We start from the raw sequence: 9,062 nt of genomic DNA, 5'->3' as shown, positions 1-9,062 counted from the left end.
CGCCTACCTACCGACCGCCCAACGACCGGCACCCACTGACTCACACCGTCCCTCGGCCAGCTCTCTGTCTCTCTCTCTCTCTCGCGAACCCAGCATACCGACGACCACCGACCGACCGGCGCCCAACCACCATCCGTCCCTCGCCCAACTCTCTCTCTCGGACCCAGCAGCCCAAGCGCCACCCCCCCTTCAGCCATCCTCCCAGCTGAAAGCCCCAAAACAACCCAAAATCAAACAATCAAACACCCCCCCCCTTTGGCCATCAACAGTGACCGGCCGTGGAGAGAGAGAGAGAGATAAACACAACAAAAATCCAGTGGCCGACTGTGGAGAGAGAGAGAGAGACCGTAGAGAGAGAATACGGTGGTTGGAGATCCTGGTCGGCGGTGCGAGGCGAATTGCGGTAGGCGGTGCTCCGAAGGGTGGCGGGGGGGTGGCTGTCGGTGGGGTGAGGGAGGAGGGAAAAAATTGGGGGAAAGTTTTGGGGAAGAAAACGTTTTTGAAAACTTTGGGGAAATCCGTGTGTTTTAACGCTGGTTAGCTTGTTTTTGATTTTTTTTTTTTTTTTAATAAAAAAACAAAAACTTGCCACGTGGGTCAAGAGCCGGACACTAGTCGGACTCTTGACGCACATATAGCATTACTCGGAGATATAAGCTAGTAAAGATTATGTAAAGATATTAGACCTGCTATTAGCTACCTTTTGAATTCGCTCTCGCGCCCTTTTTATTATTCATTTATTTCTAGGTTTATTAGTTTATTTTTTAGAAAAGAGGAAGCAAAGGGCATGTATCAAAAGAAATTAATAGTGATATCTCAAACGCACCGTATTACATACCTTAAATACCACGCATGCTACATCTAAACATAAAACAGAAAAGAGAAGAATATGAGACTACATAAGCAACCATTTCATTTCATTATAATTATATATTGCTACAATGTTACAATAAGGAAACATGTAAAATTTATTCAAACCGTCTAACGGTTCATTATTGCTACTAGACATATATAGTTCTCTAAGTACTGAATATTTTCTGAAGATATTCAACCACATTCGTGTCTAATTGGAAGGCCTTGGTGAGAACATTCGGATTAATAGGAGGATTGGATCCAAAAATATTCTTTGCTATGACGATGAGCCCAGGATTCTGGCTACCGAAACCGGAAATAGCGACAGCATTGGTCATTCCTACATTAAACTGGAAGTGAATGAGACCAATTGGGAAGACGAATACGTCTCCTGCGTTTAGAGTTTTGGTGATGAGGCGGTTATCCGGGTTGGACGTGATAAGCCAACTAACAGAGTACCCTCTAAGACTACTAAAATTTCTGTGGCACGAGGATGAGTATGGAGTGGATTTAGGCCGTATGATGCAAAGTCTAAGCGAGCTAAGGATACACCTAGTGTATTGAGGCCAAATATTTGGTCCACATTCAGAAGAGTGACATTCGACCCAACTTGATTTACAGTGCTTCTAGGAATGTTTAGTCCTTGAAAGAAGAAATCATTGGGAGTGACAAGCTTCGGGTCCTTGCAGAACTTTCCATTCACAAATACTGCACAGAAAAAAGTTAGTTAATGTCACGCAAGATACTAGCAAAATTACGTTGATATGTAGATGCCATAGATGAGAGAAAAGAATGGAGATGCATCAAATGACTTCAAAAGAACATAATAATAATAACAAGAAGAAGAAGAATGTATGCATACCACCATCGACGGAACTGTTAGTTGAAACGCAAAAGTCTTGCAGAGGAGAAGGATCAAAGGCAGAGGCAAGGGAGCATGCCAAAGCCATGAGTGCCAAAGCTACAAGGTAATTAGGAACCCCTTTCATCCTTATCTGTGTTTACGATCTCTTGCTTCTGTATTCGGTGAGTTGTTGGTTATGTGAGGAGTGAGAGATGTTGCGCTCATGGGAACATGTCTATTTATAGCCGGGAGACAATGAACCAGTCTATGTTTTTCACTAGGTGGAACCTAGCTTGTAAGACTTTGTAAGTTATTCATTTAAATTTTTATTTAGTGGGTGAATTAACCGGCCCTTATTGGACCTCTTAAAACGTAATTTGCACATAATAGAAATGCAGCCAAGTCCGACCACTTCAATTAATTAATGGAGTAGTTCTAACGTCACTTTGCTGCAATCCGCAGGAACCTTGAAGTGATTAATTGTACGTTCAGAAATTGACATGGCTAACCGGTACGTTCGCCCATGTACGCTTTCGTAACAACTACCTTGTAACTGTTGAAAAGTTTGTTAACTGTTAAAATATTAAGCTGAAATATTTGAAATAGCACGAAATGTTCCAAGTCAGATGATTTAATCTTTTCTTATTAAGCTTATATAAATCTCCTTAATTTTGCTCTTCAAGAAAAAGATTTCCTAGATAACGAGTATATATGTACCATGCCAAGGCAAATATGGCATATTTTTCAGTTCTCTATAGATGTTAAAATAAGAATAAAACAAAATAAAGATAATTAAACAAGTAATCATAAAAGAACATAAGATTTACATAGTTCACAACTAAGAGCTACGTCCACAAAGTTGCAGCAGATTTTACAATGTTGGAGAATATATCTCTATTCATAGACTTTTACAATCCAGAGATGTTGATTAAACTATTCAACTCTCAAACTCTTCTATAGATAACCTCTATATATAGAAAACCTAGAAAAGATCTCTCAGTGTTTTCACAATTTTTCCATAACAACAAAGTCTCATTTCAGTGTTTAAATAAAAAATAGAGTTTTCGAGTGGCGGTGTCTGGACGCCCCTAGGGTTCCCTAATTTGATACCCCGCATGTCCGGACACGTACACCATCGCACCGTCTGGACATGCACCAAAAAAGTCACTTCCTGAAACTCATGTTCAGACAGAATATATTGTCTATCTGTACACCCCAAATTAATCCAGCATCTCTAGAGTTCTTGTCCAAACAGGTTGTGCTGCCCGTCCGGACAGGCTCCATACCACAACATAATCATATCTACTCCTTTCTGTTTTTTTCTCTTCCAGTTATGGTTTATCAGGATTTGAAAGGTTTGTAGGTATTTGGGGGAAATAAATTCATGCAATTTAATTTTAAAATGCAGCAATCAGGCCCCTAATTCAAGTTCTAGTTGCCATATGCCCTCTCCGATCAACTCATACACACCAGGCAGCGTCCAATGTTCATTTATTCCATCCAAAATTATTTAAAATGACCAAATTACTTCATAGTATTGGAAAAAAATATTAAAATAAAAATAAAAAATAAAAGAAAAGCCATAGACAGTGCCACCCCTTGTATAAATTATCTCTATTCTACGCATGCATACCTACACACATCCTTTATTCCCACTCTCCTTTCCTTATTTTGGGTTTTGTTTGCACTCTCTTAACTCGAGAATAAGGAATCTCAAATTCTGGAACATGTTTTGCTTGATGAGGTGGATGAGATTGGCAATATTTAATGTACTTTACTTTTTCGACGTGAAGTCGAGCTAAAGCTATATATTATACTCACGCCCTATTACCATCTTACTATATTGATATAGTATTACCAATTTATTATTGAACTTCTTATTATTATTATTTAACAATAGATTATCTAAGTATGGATTGACAGTGTTATGTTAACATCATTATTCTTTTGAAAATTCTACCTTTTATTTATTCTTGATACAGTTGACCGCACACCGTTACTTCAAAAATTGATATGGATGACTCGCCGGATGTACCAGCAGAAGACATTGCGATGCCTAAGTTAGTGTGGTGTTTTTGAACGAAGCTAGGAGGCAAGAGAATGCTATGAAAAAAAATGTGCATACCTCGTTGTAGGGTTGTTGCCTTCACTTATAGGACCATCATTATTAAGGCAAGGTGGTTTGATATGGCAAGAATCAGAGGTGAAGGGTCCGTTATGGAAGGTAGCTAATATATTATCCTGAATGGCTTCCCTAGGGAAGTGCATCTACAGATTCTTTTCTTATCAAGCCAAATTTAAATAGGTAAGACCGTAACCGAAGGGATCTCAAAATACCTTCATTTTATGATCCTTTCTTCTAAGGTCCCTAAACCATTGGTCGGACAATCTCCGAGGGGTAAGGGACTATATATATTGGACTTTGAGTAGGCCTGTAAAAGGTCCGAAGAAGATTTTAGTGGTAAACGTACGGGATCACCATTTACCATGCATAACATAGACTTTTCAATTAAGCTTACCTAACGTAAGTTTCACATGAAACAGTAGCAATGTTTTTAAATTCAGAATACCCAAAGACATATTCTACTATATATATATATGAGCAGCAAATTCACTTCACTTCGGTGCGTTTGAAATTGCAATTTCGTAAACAATAAATGCAATTTTGAACCAAATCACAGAATATAAATCGTTTGGAAACTACGTGTTTAAAAATTACAATTTGAAAATGCAGAAAATCTGTTTTTTCAAATCACAGGTGAAATGATGTTTTTTTAAAAATGCATAGTTTTAAAGATTAATTTGCGATTTTAAAGGCTAAACTGGGATTTTGCCAAACACTTAACTGTACTTTTGAAAATCACTTTTTTAAATTGCAGATTTTAAAATTATTATTTAAAATTAAATTTTTTAAAATCGCAAATTCAAACAGACCATTCATCAACTGTGAGCGGCAACTTGACTCTTGTGCCACAAACATTCATCGGGTATAGAACGTAGAAGACAATTTTAAGGTTGGTTGAACAGATAGAATATGAATAGCCTTTAATGTTGTAAATTAAACACGACAGCAATTTTATTACCATTTTTCAAATCCAAGTTTTTCTATTCTTGCGAACAAGCCAGCCACCAAAGTGTTAATTAACATTGTTAATTAACATTCACAAAAGTGTCAATTATCGTTCAACAACAAATGTAAACAAATTAAGGATATTATACAAGATTTCCACATATCCATAAATATAAGGAAAATGTTAGATTTACAACACCAATACAACAACTGCACAACAACTCCTCACATGAGGGTAGATCCCACACATTGGGGCCCACCCTCACGTGAGGGATTGTTGTGTAGTTTACTACAAAAAATTTGATCATTAGCGGCCACATTATTAGCGGCCAACACATAGTGGCCGCTAATGATCATATTATTAGCGGCCACTTTTAAAAGTGGCCGCTAATAATACACTATTAGCGGCCAAACACAATTGGCCGCTAATAGTCGCCGTTATTTGTAAACTATTAGCGGCCACCTAATTGTGGCCGCTAATAACTTGGCGGGGAGGTGCGAAAAATTCCGGGAAACTACTAGTGGCGACTAATGTCGCCGCTAATAATAAAACTATTAGCGGCCAAAACAGTGGCCGCTAATAATTGATTATTAGCGGCCACTTTTTTATATGGCCGCTAATAATCAATTATTAGCGGCCACTTTTTATCCATTCCCCATCAAGTTTTTAGCGGCCACTTTTTTGTATGGCCGCTAATAATATTTAGCCTTTTTTTTATGTTTTCAAAATAATATGTACAAACTTTTTTCGTTTTCTTTTTTTTTAATTTTTTCAAAATTTTTTTTTTTGTTTTTATTTTAAATATATATTTTCCATTCTTATTTTTTTTTTTTCTTTAATTTTTTTAATTTGTTTGTAAACAATATTTTTTAAAAAAATAAAATTGGTTTTTTTAAAATAATAAAAAGAAAAGTTAATTTTTGGTTTTTCTATCAACAAAAAAAAAAATCGTTCTTTTTCCTTTAAAAAAAAGAAGATTAATAGAAAACTAGTTTTTCTTTTTATTTTTTTGTTTTTTTCAAAAAAAAAAAAATTGTTTTCCAGTACTATTAGCAAGTGGCCGCTAATAATATTTAGCGTTTTTTTATGTTTTCAAAATAATATGTGCTAACTTTTTTTTTTTTTTTAATGTTTTTAAAATTTTCATTTTTTTTGTTTTTATTTTAAATATATATTTTCATTCTTTTTTTTTTTTTGTTTTTCTTTAATTTTTTTAATTTGTTTGTAAAAAATATTTTTAAAAAAAATTGGTTTTTTTAAAATAATAAAAAGAAAAGTTAATTTTTGGTTTTTCTATCAACAAAAAAAAAAAAAAAAATCGTTCTTTTTCCTTTTTTTTTTTTATTTTAAAAAAAGAGATTAATAGAAAACTAGTTTTTTCTTTTTTATTTTATTTTTATTTTTTCGTTTGTTTTTTTAAAAAAAAATAAAAAAAATTGTTTTCCAGAGCTATTAGCGGCCACTTTTTTGGCCGCTAATAATCAATTATTAGCGGCCACTTTTTTATATGGCCACTAATAATGGATTATTAGCGGCCACTTATGTGGCCGCTAATAATATTTTTACTTTTTTCGTTATTTTTATTTTTATTTTTATTGTTCTTCTTTTATTTTTTGTTAATTTGTTTGTAAAAAATATTTTTTTTGAAAAATTGGTTTTTTTTTAAAAAAAAAAAAGTTAATTTTTGGTTTTTCTTTCAACTAAAAAAAATTCATTCTTTTTTCTTTTTTCTTTTTAAAAATTAATAGAAAACTAGTTTTTCATTTGTTTTTTTTTTTTTAAAAAAAAAATGTTTTCATAATTAATGCAATATGGTCAATCAGATGGTTTATCAATCATATTAATCGATCAAACCTTCATTGTGTGAAGTCTGATCAGTCGAACTCTATCACAATCGATCATATTGGTCTATCAAGATCATTCGATCACGATTGATCGGATGATTTATTGGTCATATTTATTGATTAGGATCGATCGGATGATCTATCGGTCCTATTGATCGATCACGATCGATTGGATGATCTATCAATCCTATTGGTCTATCAAAATCGGTCGAATGATCTATCGATTATATTGATAGATCACGATCGATCGGATGATCTATCGATCCTATTGATCTATAAAGATGGACGTTAATACACAAAAATATTAATATTAGTGTCGAAATTTGAGTCGCCGCTAATAACTTCGCGGGGAGTTGCGAAAAATTTCGGGAAACTATTAGCGGCCAAAAAAGTGGCCGCTAATAATTGATTATTAGCGGCCACTTTTTTATATGGCTGCTAATAATTAATTATTAGCAGCCACTTTTTTATATGGCCGCTAATAATCCATTATTAGAGTGGCCGCTAATAATATTTTTACTTTTCTTCTTTATTTTTTTTGTTTATTTTTTATTTTTTCAAGTTTTTGTTTTTGTTTTTTTAAATATATATTTTTCTTTAATTTGTATGTAAAAATAATTTTTTTTTCGAAAATTTCGTTTTTTTTATTTTTAAATTAAAAAAAAATGTTAATTTTTTGTTTTTCTTTCAAAAAAAAAAAATCTTTTTTCTTTCTTTTTTTTTAAAAAAAATAAAATTTAATAGAAAACTAGTTTTTTCGTTTTTTTTTTTTTTTTATTAAAAAAAAAAAAAAAATTGTTTTCATAATTAATGCACTACGGTCAATCAGATGGTTTATCAATCATATTAATTGATCAAACCTTCATTGTGTGAAGTTTGATCATTCGAACTTTATCACGATCGATCAAATGATCTATCGATCATATTGGTCTATCAAGATCGATCGAATGATCTATCGATCATATTGATCGATCGGATGATTTATTTGTCCTATTTATTGATCATGATCGATTGGATGATATATCGATCGATTGGATGATCTATCGGTTCTATTGATCTATCATGATCAATCAGATGATCTATCATGATTGACTGGATGATCAATCGATCCTATTGATCTATCACGGTCGATTTGATGATCTATTGATCCTATTGATCTTTCATGATCGATCGGATGATCTATCGATCCTATTGATATATCATGATTGATGGGATGATCTATCATGATCGATTGAATGATCTACCATGATCTACTATGATTGATCGGATGATCTATCGATCCTATTGATCTATCATGATCGATCGGATGATCTATTGATCCTATTGATCTATCATGATTGATCGAATGATCTATCATGATTGATCGGATGTTCTATCATGATCGATCAGATGATTTATCGATCTTATTGATCGATCGGATGATCTAATGATCTATCACGGTCGATTTGATGATCTATTGATCCTATTGATCTTTCATGATCGATCGGATGATCTATCGATCCTATTGATATATCATGATCGATGGGATGATCTATCATGATCGATTGAATGATCTACCATGATCTACTATGATTGATCGGATGATCTATCGATCTATTGATCTATCATGATCGATCGGATGATCTATCGATCCTATTGATATATCATGATCGATGGGATGATCTATCATGATCGATTGAATGATCTACCATGATCTACTATGATTAATCGGATGATCTATCGATCCTATTGATCTATCATGATCGATCGGATGATCTATTGATCCTATTGATCTATCATGATTGATCGAATGATCTATCATGATTGATCGGATGTTCTATCATGATTGATCAGATGATCAATCGATCCTATTGATCGATCGGATGATCTATAATGACTGATCATATGATCTACCATGATTGATCTATCCGGATTGATCATATGATTTGATCTACCATGATCGATCGGATCATTTATCATGATCGATCGAATGATCTATAATGACTGATCATATGAACTACCATGATTGATCTTATTGATCTATCCGGATCGATCAGATGATTTGTTGTGATCGATCAGATGATGTACCATGATTAATCGAATGATTTATCGATCATATTGATCTATCATGATGGATCGGATGATCTATCGATCGTGAAAAATTAAAGAAAAATCACATAAACCTGTTCTCATAATTAAAAACAAAAAAATTGAAAAATAACAAAAAAACCAAAGAAAATTTTTTTTAAAAAAAGAACTTATATTATATTTTTTAAAATTGAGAAGAATCTTAGTTGATTAAAATTTTATTTTACTTTTATTTTAATCTTTTCTTGGAATAAAAATATGAACTCAATTTTTTTTTTAAAAAAAAGATTTGATCATTTTAAAAAATTAGAATTAATTATTTTCTCTCCTAATCTACAGAGAGAGATTAGGAGAGAAAAGTCTTCTCTCTTTGTGAGAAAATTT

The 9,062-nt window shown here is 33.2% G+C and overlaps 1 pseudogene; it reads right to left on the bottom strand.

Annotated features, from left to right (window-relative positions):
• Positions 1 to 910: 910 nt before the first annotated feature.
• Positions 911 to 1,893, bottom strand: LOC133882709 (germin-like protein subfamily 1 member 7; annotated as a pseudogene).
• Positions 1,894 to 9,062: the final 7,169 nt, after the last annotated feature.

The sequence above is a fragment of the Alnus glutinosa genome, chromosome 11, assembly GCF_958979055.1.
Source record: "Alnus glutinosa chromosome 11, dhAlnGlut1.1, whole genome shotgun sequence".
In the NCBI taxonomy this organism is placed as follows: domain Eukaryota; kingdom Viridiplantae; phylum Streptophyta; class Magnoliopsida; order Fagales; family Betulaceae; genus Alnus; species Alnus glutinosa.
Note: the sequence above shows the minus strand (reverse complement) of the source record. Positions and strands in the feature narration are given on the sequence as shown.